Source organism: Ochotona curzoniae, unplaced genomic scaffold (genome assembly GCF_017591425.1).
Source record: "Ochotona curzoniae isolate NIBS_2020 unplaced genomic scaffold, NIBS_Ocur_1.0 contig_883, whole genome shotgun sequence".
NCBI classification, from domain to species: Eukaryota; Metazoa; Chordata; class Mammalia; order Lagomorpha; family Ochotonidae; genus Ochotona; species Ochotona curzoniae.
This window is the reverse complement of record NW_024466599.1, coordinates 9,677,553-9,692,321: the sequence shown is the minus strand read 5'-3', so window position 1 is coordinate 9,692,321 and position 14,769 is coordinate 9,677,553.

Genomic DNA, 14,769 nt, shown 5'->3' with positions numbered 1-14,769 from the left:
GCTGCGCTTTGAAGCTCGGGGGATATTATTAACTGAAAAATCTGACACACCCGGGGGGCGGGGAGAGAAGGGGGCTGTGGCGCAGACCAGGGGGAGGGAGAAGAGGGGAGGAAAACGGCTTTACTCCGCCCTCTTCATTTCCATAAAATCAGGGGAGGCGCCAAGGCTTTCGCGCCAAAAGCCACTTGCTTTTCTTTTGCAACGCCGAGGCTGCGAAGCTATGTTCCCCCCGCCCTTTTGGACCCCCGGGCTCGCACCCTCTGCACTCTGTGAACCAGCTGCACGCCCAGCCGTGCAGTGCAGCGCCCACCCTGAGGGCCTGGCAGTTGCTCGGCGTTAAAAAAATAATTTCTGGAGCGCTCCGGGGCCTCTGTGTGTGTGTGTGTGTGTGTCCTGGAACGGGGCGGGTTCTGGTGCAGCGGAGGCCTGTGCGGGGCGCGCCCTGGCAGCGGGATCGTTCAGGTGCGGTCTCGGGAGGCGGGCGAGACCCAGCGTGCGGGGCATGGGCGCGAGGACGCGCCCATCAGGAAGGAGACCGCAGGATGTGTCCGGCTTCCGACTGGAAGGAGAGGGGCGCCCCCCTTGCTTGAAAGTCGGTGCGGGCTCCGAGGGTGGCTCCGCGGCAGTTTCTCCGGCCGAAGGCGACACCTTGCGGAGACCGCGCAGAAGGCGGAGCGGCCGGCGGCTGGGCCACCCTGCGCCGCGCCCGCCTTCCCCAAACCCCAAGCTGGGAGCGGGGAGATCCGGCTCACCATATTAGGAAACTGTGCCCACACCTCCTGGAGCCCAAATGTGGTCTCAAGAAAAAAAAAAAAATCCCGGATTCCGAATAGTTGGAGGCCAAAAGGGAAGCTGTGGTCACGAGTTCGCCTCTCGGTGCCCCAATCCAGCGGGAGCCCGAGTTGGTAATCACCGGGGCTTTGGGGAACGCGAGTTAGGAAAGCCTTTAGCACCGCACCCAGCCCCTGCTAAGTGCGCCAGCTGTTCTTGTTGCCATCAGCAAACTGTGAGACGCCGCCTCGGGGGACTGGTGCCCCGAGCGAGCCGCTCCGCACACCCGGTCCCGCCCGGGTCTCTGGTCCGGCTCCTGTGGACCTGTGGTTCGGGGAGGGGGTGGGGAAGAGCAGAGTCCGCCCCTGCCCCGCCACCACACCCCAAGCCAGCAGCCCCTGTCAGCAGCCCCTTCACAGTCCAGTCGCAGGGAAGTGGGGGCTCGCCTTGGAAAATAGCCCTTGTTCTGTTTGGAGGGGGGAAAGCTGGCCCCCAAAATGAGGGAACGAAAGTTCCCCACCTCCCCCCTTTCCCTTCCAACTGGAAATGCCGCCCGCCCCCCATTCTCCTCGGAATTCAAGGGAGTTCAGGGTGAGGAGGCAGAGGGTCAGGGGCCACAGATTAGCATTTGAAGGGCTTCCCAGGACAGACCCGGGGTGCCTACTGAATTCTGGAAGGAGAGGACGGTTCCCAGGGTTCTAGGAAGTGGCCCAAGAATGCGGATGAGCACCTACCAGGTCTTTCCCTCTCAGATGTAAAACACTTCACCTTTGCAAAAGCCTTCAGCACCCTGCTTCTCCTCCCCCCCCCCCTCCCCAGCCCCCAATCTACACCCTGCCCTCCTGCTGTCTTCTCTCTCAGCCTCCCAGCTTTCCCTTCCCCAAGCTTGCTTCCATTTGCAATTATACTCTGGGGAGCCGGAGCCTATTTGTTTAAAACGGGCTTTCCCCGGTGAACTGGTGGGGAACCCGATTACAAACCTGAGTTCCTGGAGAGAGGCTGGTAGCTTTTGCCCCAAGAGGTGCTCGGGGCACAGCAGGTGCCCTACACACACTCAACACTTCGCGATACTGTTAACGGCTGAGGTTGCTGTCTTTCAACCAGTCTGTTTATTAGCCGCAGAGAGGAGAAAAGTGTGACTCTCGAATCTTCTGGAGTCCTAGGAATGACACTGAGAACCTACGAGGCGGGAGAGCTTGTGGAAACAGGCCAAACGGGGCCCCGCCTTTGTGCTGTCTGCCCAGACCTCACCGAGTCGCTTCCCTTCTGCTGAAGGACTAGGTGTAGCAGAAAAACTGGGGAGCCAGTCTGGAGACGGGATGTCTCTGAGTATTCCATTCATCCTTCCTGGGCCTGCATCTCTAATCTCCTCCTTCTAGTGCAAGCCTGTAATTACCGACAGGTCTGAATCCGAAGGCTAACAGAGTGATCGAATTCAACAACTATTTATTGGTACCTTCCGCTGCAAGGGGAGGATGCCTGCCTAATGCAGCCTTCACCTGCGCGTGGGGAAGCCCGAACAGTCCTTCACAACAGTGGTTGCTCTCAGACTCTGTGGGCACAATTACTAATCTTCCATAGGGCATCGAAGCTGAGCCTCACCTGCAGTGCCCCGAGCCCTGGATTAGGTGCAGAGCACCAGGCCTGGGTGACATGTTGGGTCTGCAGCAGACACAGTCCCTCGCCTCCAGTGCGCTGGGTAGCCAGCACCTCCAAGAACCCCTTATGGCTCAGACAAGTAGACTTAGACCTAATGATTAACAGGATACAATTCTTCACAGCATTTGGTGTGTATCTAGAGCGAGTTCTGGAAGGGGATGTTCAGTCTGCAGTTGCCTCCTCTGCTGGAACAAGAATGCACACAAAAAGCATCACACAAATTCAGAAGAGCCCATCCCGTGACTGGCCAAAAGATGGGCCACAAGTTCCAGGCTCAGGAGCCCAAGGTTCTTCCAGGAACTTCACACTGAGTTTCCACAACCCCCAAAACAGATGTGTGAATTTTTGTTGGTCGCATCATCTCTTAGGAGTTTTTGGGACCAAGTGATCTTTTAGAAGTTAGAACTAGATCCCTGACTTTTCCCATTGCAAATGTTTAAAGGGAGAGGGGCTGGATTGAGGGGAGAGCCCTGGATTTAAGATTTAGTTGGGGGGAAAAAAGGAGTAAATGTGTAAGACTACAGATTAGCAAGCACAAAAACATATTTGACTGCATATATAGGGACACACAGGTCAGAAGATTGAAGCTTGTAGCATCGGGAGCCACAGGACACGGTCGGTGATTGGAGCTGCTGGGGGTGGTGGCCACACAAGTTATGGGGAGAGGGGAATGGATGGTGGATAAGGTTGCCTTGTTATGCAGATTAAAAGTTGACAGGGAAAAGTCCTTAGAAGAATAGAGGAGGGTCTTTCTGGGCGTGGTGTCAAGGACCTCATCTTCCTTCCATGATTGATAAGATTCCTGGGCAGGAATTCCTGACAATTGAGTTCCTTTTGGATGCTGCATCTTCAAGCAGATAAGGTGAGTGTGGAGAAAGCTTCCACCCTGCCGTGTTCCCCAAGTGTGCTGGGGTCAAAGTAATCAGCAGACTGAAGTGTCATCTTTTGGGGTAGCGTTTCCTTAAACCCCTCCAGAGGCAAAGATTATTTTCCATGCACACTAGAGCTCCCACAAATGGATGAGGAAAAGCCTGATGGTGGAAATATGGGTCCATGGTGTACACAGGTAATTCACCTAATAGGACATGCAAATTGTCAACAAACATAAGAAAATAGGCTCAACTTCACCAGGAGTCATGGAAATGCAAATGAAACCTTAAGGAGATTAATGATTTAGAGTCTGGCAGATGGGTCCTCTGTGCTGGCCAGGGTGGGAAGTGGGGGCTGTGGCCTCGCTTACACCATCGGTATTCTGGGCACAGTGTAAAAGCAAATGCTCTTTTCAGAATCCAAATGACCAGAAATAATAAAACCAGTACATAAAAAATGTAGACAAGACTGTATGTCGCTGTTTTGTTCTCAAAAACAAAAATATCCTACACAGGATAAATGAGGATGGCGTAAACAGATCTGATCTGATTCATCATGATTTAATTTAGGATTTTTTTCAGCTTTACAGTGATGTGAGAATGCTGCACATTCTACAGGGTCGGGTTTTGATCTTTTCCCCACGTTAGTCACTGTCCTGTGATCCCCCTGGCCATGCTGGACAGCGGGAGTGACCTCAGCTCCCTGTGTGCCAGCTCAGGCTCACCAAGGCAAACATATGCCATGCTGCTAGGCTGTGAGGGTCAGTGCTTTAGGTGTGTTAAATACATTTTTGACCAATGATATTTTCAAGTGACAATGAATTTACTGCAGTGCAATCCCACTGTCAAAGTACATCTGTAACGCTCACGGGCAATGACATCATGAGTGGCCATGGAAAGCAACGTGTGAGCACCATAGTGCTAATCCAGAAAAGGTCCACAGATAGGATGGAAAACAAGGACAGGTAACTGTGTCTGACACTGTGGATATATGGGCACAGCACTGGCGAGATTTTACAACAAACTGTCAACAGTTATTTGCTTTGAAGAATAGAATAAAATTTAGAATCTAATTTTTTTTAAAAAATTCTTGATGTAATTCTATGCTCATTTCACTTTTTAGAAATCTTTATCTATTTATTTGAAAAGTAGAGTCCAGAGACAGAGAAAGCTCTCCATCCACTGATTAACTCCCTGGATGGTCAGGCTGAAAATCCGTCTGGACCTCCCGTGTGTGGCAGGAATTCAAGTATTTGAGACATTGCCTGCTGCCTCCCAGGCAAATTCATAAGAAGTGGAATTGATGGGACATCAATAGGCACTGATACGCAGTTTCCACACCTGAAGTGGTGACTTTACCCTCTGTGCCACCACCCAGAACCCAGTGCAATTTCCTTAAAAAAAAAAAACAAACTTATTTTTTAAAGATTTATTTTTATTATTATTTTTTTATTGGAAAGGCGGATATACAGAGAGGAAAGACAGAGAGGAAGATCTTCCATCCGATGATTCACTCCCCAAGTGAGCGCAATGGCCGATACTATGCCGATCCAAAGCCAGGAGTCTCTTCCGGGTCTCCCACACGGGTACAAGGTCCCAAAGCTTTGGACCATCCTAGACTGCTTTCCATGGGCCACAGGCAGGGAGCTGAAAGGGAAGCAGGGCTGCCGAGATAGAACCGGCGCCCATATGGGATCCCGGGCGTGCAAGGTGAGGACCTTAACCACTTGCGTCACCATGCCGGGCCCAAAACAACTTATTTTTATCAGCAAGTCAGATTTATAGAGAAAAGTAGAGACAGAGAGAAGATCTTCATCTGCTGGTCCATCTCCCATATGGACACAATGGTTAGCACTGAGCCAGTCGGAAGCCAGGACCCTCTTCTGGGTCTCCCACATAGATTCAGGGTCCCAAGGATTTGGACCATTCTCCAGTGCTTTTCTAGGCCACAAGCAGAAAGCTAAATGTGAAGTGGAGCAGCTGGCTCATGAACTGATACCCATATGGGATCCTGGCTCTTGCAAGGGCAGGATTGGTCAATTGAGCCATTGTGCTGGCTCCAGCCCAATTCAAGTTTTTAAGACAGAACTGAGGCTGAGGTGGGAAGAGTGGCACATGGTGTTTAAGCTGCTGCATGGTATGCCCACATTCCACAACAGAATGCAGTTTGAGTGGCAACAGATGAGGACTCAAATAATTAGGTCCCCAACAACCACATCAGAGCCCTAGACTGAGTTCCTGGCTGCTAGCTTTGTCCTGACCTACCTCCAGCTATCATGGGCATTTGGGCAATGGATGCGATTTCGGGAGATCTCTGTCTCTTTGAAATAATGGGATTGTGCATGAAATTATTATTATTATTATTATTATTATTTTTTAAAAATCACAGTTCTCCAGGCTGGCACCAGGGCATAATAGGTTAAGCCCTCCACCTGCATTGCTGGCATCCCACATGGGCAGCAGTTCAAATCCCAGCTGCTCCATTTCCATTTCCAATCCAGCTTCCTGCTGATGGGCTTGGGAAAGCAGCAGAAGATGGCTCAAGTGAGTCCTTGGGCCCCCTGCACCCATGTGGGAGACCTGAAAGAAGCTCCTGGCTTCTCACCAGCCCAGCTCTGGCTGTTTGGGTCATTTGGGAAGTGAACAAATCCCTCTTTCTCTGTACCCCAAAGTACAGTGCTTTGCCAGCTTAAGTCCTTCTCCTGAAAGCAGATGCAAGGTTTTGCTGGTCCTTGCCTGGCCACCTGTCCCTCACCCCTCTTCCCTCAGCACGAAGCAGGGAGAGGCTTCCTCTGAATTGAGACCGTGTCCTCCTGCAAGAATTAGATCGACCTAAATTCCCTTCACAAGAATCTCATTACCAAGGGAGCTCATGCCACAGGAAAGCGGGTTAATACCACCACAGCCAGAGGAATCTTCTACAGCCTGTCACTGGGTCTTTGATTACATGTGTTTTCTTTTCCAAATCATCTACTCTTCCCTAAATTGTCTTCTCTCTCCTAGGAAGCGTGTGGTTGAGTTCCTAGATTTCACTGGCTGGCTGGGTACTCACCAGTCCTTGCAATGCCTCCATAGAGAAAGCTTTCTTTTCCTGCTCTGTCTCATGTCAGTTTAACTCAAAGACTCAACGTCCCAGGCCTTCAAAGATGGCTTCCTTTTCCCCTACGCAAAGTTTGTTCTTTCAATGCCAGGAACGGGAGGACTGATTTTTAATATGTGGAGTTCCTGGTTACCCTGTTTCTCCCTCAAAGGCTAATTCTGCATTTCCCAGGACAGTTCATGGTGATTCTGGAAGGATAGTACCCTAGAGAGGTTGGGGAGAGGGCTCAGGTGGCGTGAGTAGAGACGTGCTGTACACTGCAAAGAACTGTTGCTGTAGCATTGGAATTCCCATTTGCCTCACTTTCCTGATGTTAACAGACAAGATGGGGAGAGATGTCCCCGTTGCAGGCCAGGCTTCTCTCTGTCATTAAAGTCACCAGGGCTGGCATTTCAGGAATCCGGTCTTAGCAGGATCCTGCAAGGGTTACAGGAAATTCTGAGTCCACTTCTGGCCTTCCAACCCATAGAGTCATGCCTCTGCGAAGGAGCAGAGCTCTCTCCAGCCTATCTCCTGCTCTGGGGGTTGCTCTGCTGCCTCAAGGCATGACTTGGGTGTGTCCAAATCAAGAGATTTTCTTCCACCAAGGTTTTCAGATCTGAGTAGGGGTTGCTCAGTGAATGACTGGTGTGGCTTCTTGGTTCTGGTTCATTTCATTTTCCTTCCATGCTGAGGCACTCCTGCCAGCCCCAGCACAGCCCCAGCTCACCTGAATGTCTGCCCAAGGTCCATTCAGTGTCCTGGGCTTGACAGCAATCACTGATCAGTATCAGTGATTGAACCTGCTCTAGATTCAGTCTGCCACTTCTGACCTAGAAAGTCCTTTCTTCTCTGCTTATTCAAAATCTGCCCTTCAGATGGAGCTGGATTCTGCCCTGGAGGAATCCAGATCTCCCTCCCTCCAAACCCCATCACCATGTCCAAGCCTATGTGTGAATGGTCTGCAGCTCCTTGTGCCAGAGACCTTCCCCACACTGCTTGTGTCTGGCACAGCACCTGCAGTGGGTGATCCAGACAGCTGAGCCCTGAAGCCTGACCGGCCAGGCTGCTCTGCAGTCTTGTGCAATCCAGACAGCCACAGTGAGCCTTAGCTTCTGCATCTTGAGACAAGTGCCTTGCAGGGATAATGTGAGGCTGCAGCTATAAAGTGCTCAGCTTCCAAGAGGTTGCCAAGGCGAGACAGTATGAGACAGTGAAGAAGTGCTTGCCCCGGGGGAAGGCAACTGAAGTTCCCTAAGTCTAGAACTAGGTCTTGTTGGTTAAAGAGTCTTAGCCTGGACCTTTTCACTTCTCTTAGCCTTAAGATCCTGGTTCATATGTGGGGGTGATGAATTCACATCCATGCTTTATTACACAAAAATAGATATCTGTAGCACAGTGGGTTTGGATTCAGAAATTGAGTACAAGGACCTGGCACTATGATTTCTATATAATCTTAGCCAAGTCCATTCCTATCAGCCTGTTTGCTCTCCTATGCTTAGATATAATAATGCCCTTTTTCTTGTAGCAGAGACAGTACGCAATCCACAGTCACAATGAGATCAGGTGTATCATCTTGCGAGAGGGAAGCTCTTCCATCTATCGATTCACTCCCCAGATGCAACAACTGGGGCTGGGCTAGGCCAAAGCCAGGAGATTCTTCCTGGTCTCCCACATGGGTAGCAGGGACCCACACACTTGACCCATCATCTTCTCTTCCTTCCCAAGAGCCATTATCAAGGAGCTGGGTCAGCAGTAAATTTGCCAGCAGTGTTATAAATGTACTGTACCGCAGTGCCAGCCCCTACCCTGTATTCTTATTATGAATGTTCAATGTGGACATGAAGAGCTTTATTCTACATGACAAAGGCTGGAAAAATAATAGTGTGTTAGCTTAACCCCCTTGTCTGCAAAACTGGCATCACCTGTGGGTGCTGGTTCAAACCCTGGCTGTTCCACATACGATCCAGCTCCCTGCTAATGGCCTGGGAAAACAACACAAGACGGCCAAGTCCTTGGGCCCCTGCGTCCACATGGGAGACTAGGAAGAAACTTCTGGTTCCTGGCTTCGGACTAACCTAACTCAGGGCCATATGAAGTATGAACCACCAGATGGAAGAGTGGAAGCTATCTTTCTCCTGCTCTCTCTCCCCTGCTCCCTGTGTAATCCTGCCTTTCAAATGAAAATAAGCAAATCTTCAGTAATAATAATAATAAAACCTCTACATGTGAGCAATGTGGGATTCTGAGTGGAGTTATCAAGCCAGGGCCCTTTGGCATGGACACCTTGAAATCCTCCCACGATGTGTATGATGGTCACATTTCCTGGTAAGTGATATCAAATCCAAAAACCTGTCAAAGGGACAGATGGCATTCTTAGCACAAAAGAAGAAACCAATTAGAAGATAAAATGTTAAAAAAAAAAAGAAGAAGAAGAAGAAGAAGTGAACTTGTAAGCCCTAACCCAGTGTGTCACTATGTGGAAGACAGCTGCCCTCCCTACTGTGGCTCCAGAAGGTTCCTGCTAGGTGGGTGCTGCTCAGGGCTCTCTGCTGGTTGGAGTCTCCAGGGACCGTCCACACCTCCTCTTCTCACCCCTGGCTTTCTCATTTTCTACACATCCCAGATTGGCACAGATTCTGACAATCACATATGGCAAGAAGACCTTGCTCTTCAGCTCACAAGTAAGCAACAAGGTTCAGGCCCTTGGCAACAATTCTTAAAGACCAGCATTCATTCAGTCCCTCAACAAATGCTAGTGAAAGTGGCTCTGTCTGACTAAGACTCTGCTCTCAAGGCATTGGCAAACCACACACAGGCCCAGAGCAGCTTTCCTGGCTTGGAGTCACTGTGAGCTGAGGCTTTGCACAAGGGTGAGGAGGAGGAGAAGCCGAGGACAGCCTGCAGGAACACCCTTGAAGCCCCACGAAACCTTCCATTCTCTTTGCACCTTGCAGTCTCCCTACTTCATTCCACAGGGGACAGGGCCTGCTTGAATTGGGAACAGAAGCCCTGGTAGCCAACACAGTGGGACTTCCCTGCTGCCAGTCATCTGCTGAGGCCACCCAGTGCCGGGCGCATTGTGGGTGCTCGCTGAACACTGTGGCCCCATGTTGTACACGCAGCCTCCATTCTCCCCGAGGTCACAGGGCAACATTCCTCAGATATTGAGAAAGAAACTTCAGCTCTGCATCAGCATGGGGTCCATGCCAAGAGTCTCTGGGCTTGGTTTTTCCGGTCCCCCTACAGCCTAGGGTCTTAGGGAGCCACGCACAGACTCTGACCTCCACCTCACTCCCAGCTGTTGGGCTCACAGCGACCCATGAGCTCATTTGAGCCTCAGTTTCTTTCCATTAAAGTAGGGATAATGGGTCACTCCTTCCTGGAGGGAGTGCCAACAAGACTTCCGGCCACTCAAGAAGGAGCACCATGTGATGGTGAGGGGGTTTTCAGTATTACAAGATCCACCCTTGCTCATGTGCAGTCCCCTTTTTTATTTTTATTTCTTTATTATTTTTATTGGAAAGGCAGATATACAAAGAGAAGAGACAGAAAGGAAGATCTTCCATCCATTGATTTACTCCCTAAGCAGCCACAACAGCTAGAGCTGCACCAATCTGAAGCCAGGAGCCTCTTCCGGGTCTCCCACGTAGGTGCAGAGCCCCAAGGCCTTGGGCCGTCCTTGACTGCCTTTCCAGGCCACAAACAGGGAGCTGGATGGAAAGTGGGGCCGCCAGGACTAGAACCAGCATCCATAGATATATGCATCCCATAGATACATGGGATCCCGGAGCATGCAAGGCAAGGATTTCAGCCACTAGGCTACAGCACCAGGCCATCTAACTGTTTTATCTGGATTCTTCCTCCACCTGCTCTCTGACCTGTGCTATTTTCTGAGATGAAAGTTTGATGGCAACCTGAATGTGGGCTCGAGGAAGAGACCATGTTCCATAGACATTACTTGGAAAAACCTTCCACGAATGGGAGTCCATGTCCGTCACACAGAGTTAGACCCAGGGGAAGAAGCAGAGTAGTGTGGATACCACAAGCTTGGGTTTGAAGGGAGAACAAATTGCTTACAGACACACCTGGGAAGATTATGCACTAAGTCTGGTAGACCGTGGGCAATCTGAGATGGAGTGATGAGAAGGAAATGTTCGTGTTTTCTTATTTTCTGCTTAATTTTAAGAAATAGTGATTTGGGTCCTGTGTCATGGCATAACAGGTTAAACCACCCCTTACAATGCTGACATCCCATATGGGTGCTGGCCGGAATCCCAGCTACTCCACTTCCAATCCACTTCCTAAGAGTATCCTGGGGAGATGAAAGGTGTTGATTCAGGTGCTGGAATCCCCCACATTCCTGTGTGGGAGACCCAGATGGAGCCTGCACCTGGCTGCGCCCTGGCCCACTCCCTTGCTGTTGCAGGCATTTGGAGAGTGAATGAACAGATAGGAGATTCCTTCTCTCTGTCTGCTTCTGCAACTCTGCTTTCCCAAGAAATAACTTTTATAAGAGTAAAATAAAATTGGACTCTACAGTCCTAAAACTCCATTTGTTGAGAAGCCACTTTATCCCAGGCTGAACGTTGGCTTTTCCTCGCTTAATCCTCAGTGTGACCTTGCAAGGATGATTATTTTAATATCATTTTCCAAGTGAGGAAATTAATCCCCCAAATTATACAGTTAAGAAATGGCACAGCTGGAATTCTAAACCAACACAACCCCATTCCAAATGTGCATATTTGTTTATGAATCACTTCTCTTTAGGTTCCCCCTGCTATCTTTAAGATTGCATTCATCTTCACACACTTAGTTCAAATTTATTTTTGTTTTTAGCCTGAAGTCCTAAAGTCTAAAATTCTCGCCTTGAATGCACCGGGAACCCATATGAGCACTGGTTCTAATCCCAGCAGCCCCGCTTCCCATCCAGCTCCCTGCTTGTGGACAGGGAAAGCAGTTGAGGACGGCCCAAAGCCTTGGGACCCTGCACCCATGTGGGAGACCCGGAAGAGGCTCCTGGCTCCAGGCTTTGGATCAGCACACCTCCAGCTGATGTGGTCATTTGGGGAGTGAATCATCAGTAGAAGATCTTCCTCTCTGTCTCTCCTCCTCTCTGCATATCTGACTTTCCAATTAAAAAATAAATAAATCGTGTTTTTTTTTTATAGGAAGAACTTAATAACAGAGTCAATCAACAGAGGATGTAGCTCTTCTGAACTAGGACTGGAGTCCCTGTCCCCCCAGGATTCCAGAAGACATTCAGGAAGCATCTGGCTCATAAGGAGGACAATTCCACCTCAGGAGGGTGTATTTTTTGCTTTAAATTTACTGTTGACAGGACTAACATGTGATCTTTGGGAAGATCATCTTAGAACTTGTAAATTCTCTGTCCAAATTCACAGCAAAATTGGGATGTTGGATTGTGAAACGGCTGGGTTTCTAAAAGTTTGGCTGTTAAAGATCAGTAGTCGATTGTTTAATCCTAATTAATTTGGCCTGAGAACATCTGACATGCTAACAGAAGTAGCAATTAAAATCAAATGGTGGTGTAATCACCATCTCAAATATTTCAACAATGTGATTATATAATAGCTATCAACAGAGTTTTAAAAAACACACGTAGAGAAATAGATGCGAAGGGGAAAGGATCGCTTCAGGGTTTGGAAAAGGCAGGTTCTCCTTGTGCCTCCCAGCCCTTCAAGGTGCAAGGCAAGCTGCTGCCGGCCCTGCGTGCTGGCTTCTCACAGGCCCCACACACCTCGGTTACTTTGAGCTGAACGCACCCCCCAGTTGTCTGGTAGATGGTAATCAGACAAAGGGTGTTCTGTGTTGTCCCTGACAGTCTGCGTGGGGCCCTCCCACAGCCATTGCCCAAGTCTGGGGCTGCCATGTTCATGTTGGGGGGTTCCTACCCAGCCTTGGGGGGTCCAGAACACCAAAGCAGGACAGGTTTACTGAGGTTGGACTCTATGCTGAGGGATACCTTCCAGGTCTCAGTCCATACCCCAATCTATTTCCTAGTAAAAATCTGCTGCTTCCTGGAAACCCATCTTGCCAGTTCCCAACACCACATGCCATCTTTCTCCTCAAGCCTAATGCTGGTCCTTAACTCCCTTCAGTGTCATCAGATCAGAAACGTGGCCTGCGGGCTGGCTGCCTCCATGGTCTTCATCTTGCATCTTTGTAATAAACACGTTTTGCTCTGATTCCCATCCCGCCACACAGGATCACACCCATTTTTTGAGTACAGGCGTACCTCAACTTACAATGGGGTTTCATACCCATAAACTCATTGTAGGAGAGAAACATCATATTTTGAATATGTGATTCGTGTCCCCTGACCTATGACCATCTTAGCAGCATAGTCCGTGATGAAGGGTCCTCATGTCGTCTCCAGTTCACGTGACGATTTGGCAGGTCCACTCTCTGCCACCGCCCAGCACCTGCAAAGGGCACAGGATCTTACATTATTAGTTCTATGAAAAGATGGAAATTCAAAACCCAAAGTGTGGCTTATGCTACAGGTGAGTAAGTTTCATACCATCACGAAGTTGAAAAGCTGTAAGTTGAGTCATCCTAAGGCAGGGACCATCTATATTGAAGCCCTTCCCCATCAGTCGGTAAAATGACCACTATTCCACAGTCCCCAGCTACCTCCAGTCACCACGGAGGCCCCCAAACTGCCTGCTTCTGCTAGTGCTCTTCCACGATCCAGAAACCGCAGGGTTAATGTCAACACAAGGCAGCCTCCAGGAACCTGCTCCAGCAAAAGGTCACTTTTGATTGGCACGGCCGGGGCATTGCCTTTCCTTCCTCCTTCATGGCCATGCTCAGAGCCAGCTCCTTCACCAGGCAAGGTCAGCCCAACACCTGGGCCTGAGGGATTCTCAACTGCCAAGAAAGGTCTATTTTAAATGCCCTCTACCAAAAAAATGCATATAATAAGAACGATTATATAATGGCAAATAGTGCCTGAAATCTTCTAGTCTTTATACCTATGTTGCCATTATACACATACATGTATAATATAACAAGTATATATATACATTTATATGCGTATATATACTTATATATGCATATGTACTTATATATACTTATATATACATATATACACTTATATATACACACACATATATAATTTTTTTCTTAATTGGAAAGTCAGATTTACAGAAAGAAGGAGAGACAGAAAAATCTTCCATCTGCTAGTTTACTCCCCAAGTGGCCACAATGGCCAGAGCTAATCTGATCTGATCTGAAGCCAGGTGCCAAAAGCTTCCTCCAGGTCTTCCACATGGGAGCAGGGTCCCAAGGCTTTGGGCTGTCCTCTACTGCTTTTCCAGCCACAAGCAGGGAGCTGGATGGGACATGGAGCAGCCAGGATAATGACCAGTGCCCATAAGGGATCTTAGTGCATGTAAGGTGAAGACTCTAGCCACTAGGCTACCATGATGGGTCCATAAAATGATTTAAATGTATATATTTGGTAAGATTTTTCTATATTTGAAAGGCATACTCCTCTGGGTCTCCCTTTATTTGGTGGTAAAGCAGGCCTTGACCACTGGAGCCCTCCAAATTCTTCAGGGAAAGCCAGCCACGTTCTTCCAGCCAGCATTACATGTGGCTTTCTGTGAGTTTTCAAAACAGACAGCAAACTTACAAAGGTGTGTAATGATCCTCAGACATATTCCTGTCATTTAAAGTGAGTTAATGATATGCCTGTGTCTTGCTTACTCGGTAGATCATTTTGAATCCAGGAATCATGTGTGATCCTTGCCTCCTTAGAGACCTGCCAAACTCATTCACAATGTCTGTTCTTATCCAGTACTTGCGTACCAGCTCAGTGAAGCCTAAAAGTGTCTTGAAGCCTGCACCAAGCTGCTTAGTGCCTCGTTTGCCCAACCCTGCCATCTCATGGCTGCTGTCCCCTAGAACAAGGTAGATTGAAGGTAGCACCAAGGTAGCAGCACAGATTAGTGCATCCTTCAGGAAGGTTCCACGGCTGTTTCAAAGCAGAGCTTTGAGTTTGAGGTTTCTGAGAAGACAGTAGCATGAGTTGCAGTGAGCAGAAGCTATGCCAGGGACCCTGTGGGATGACAATGATACCTCCACCCAAGCTGCCCTGGGAAGATGTGGACTTGTGCTTGAACCCCCATGTCACATATCAGCTCCCCAGTGTTGGCCAGGGTTCCCTAGAGCCACACAGAACTGCTGTGCTGTAGAGCTAAGAGAGAGCAGTCCTTGGGACAGTTGGTTCCTGTGACTGGCAGCTAAGAAGTCCTATAACAGGCCAACTGCAGGCTGCAGACTCTGGAGTCATCCAGCCAAGCGTGTGCTTTATGAAGACCTTAGAACCAGGAACGCTGATGGTGTGAGCCTCCGTTTGAGCCC